Genomic DNA, 1,112 nt, shown 5'->3' on the forward strand with positions numbered 1-1,112 from the left:
AAAAAAAAAAAAAAGAAAAAAAAAAAAAAAAAGCAAAGAAAAGAAAAAAAATATTGTCTCTGCAAGGGAATCAAAAATGACATTATTGTTGACGATTTCTTGCATCTTGGGGGGCAGGGCTGCCGCCAAAAAACGGCAAAAGAACGGAAAAAAGAGAAGATTAACCGGTCTCCAATGTTGTGCGCTCGCACTCGACGATTTATAAGGCCACCATCCCCTACCAACATCTCCCCAGCAATGGAACCACCTGCCAAGTGATGACGCGCAGGGGCACTAGTGTATACCCGTCCGCATAAGTGCAGTACGCACAAACAATGGCCATAAATGTAGAAATTTAAAAAAAAAACAAGAACGAGTGATAAAATGGTACATACGGAAAAATGCACTGCGTTGTAAAAGCGTGGTACAATTCGTGCCGAAACCGCGAAGGGGCGATAAAAAAAGGAGAAAAAAAAAAGTAGCCCCTATAGGTGATGTTATTTTTATATTTTGTATGATTATGCGTACCAATAAGTACCCCCCGGAAAGCATATCCAGGATAAGTTTGGCCCCGTTCAACATGCTCGTTTAATTCCTCATTAATCAAATTAAAAAAAAAATAAACAAAAAGGAAACAAATAAATAAACAAATAAATAAATAATTTAAACGAACAAATAAATATATTTTCCCTCCCTCTCCCTATTTATTTTTTTTTTCCGCTTGGTCACTTTTGTGAAGCTTCAAACTCCGCGAATTGTTACCCGACAGTTTGTTCATTTGTGAATTTGCCAATTTGCCGATTTATCGATTTGCCAAATCACCCTGCTTAGGGCCCCTTCCCCTTAATTCTCCTTTTGTGCGAACTTACCCCTTCGCTAGGTCCCTACGACAGGTTTTTTTCCTCTTACGAAAAAAAGGTACTGGCGCGAATGCAAAAACAAATAATTGTTACATGAGGAGAACATAAACATGAATCCATCTTTTACAGCGCGGCGCATCGCGGTGTGGCAAATGCTGGACCCCGACCGCACTGCCAAAATTGTATCCCTATACAGTGGCATTTATTTGCAGCATATTTTCTTTTATTAATTTATTGTATGCAATTTTATTGCGCTAAATATTCTTCGTGATA

Source organism: Plasmodium inui (genome assembly GCF_000524495.1).
Source record: "Plasmodium inui San Antonio 1 unplaced genomic scaffold supercont1.5, whole genome shotgun sequence".
NCBI classification, from domain to species: domain Eukaryota; phylum Apicomplexa; class Aconoidasida; order Haemosporida; family Plasmodiidae; genus Plasmodium; species Plasmodium inui.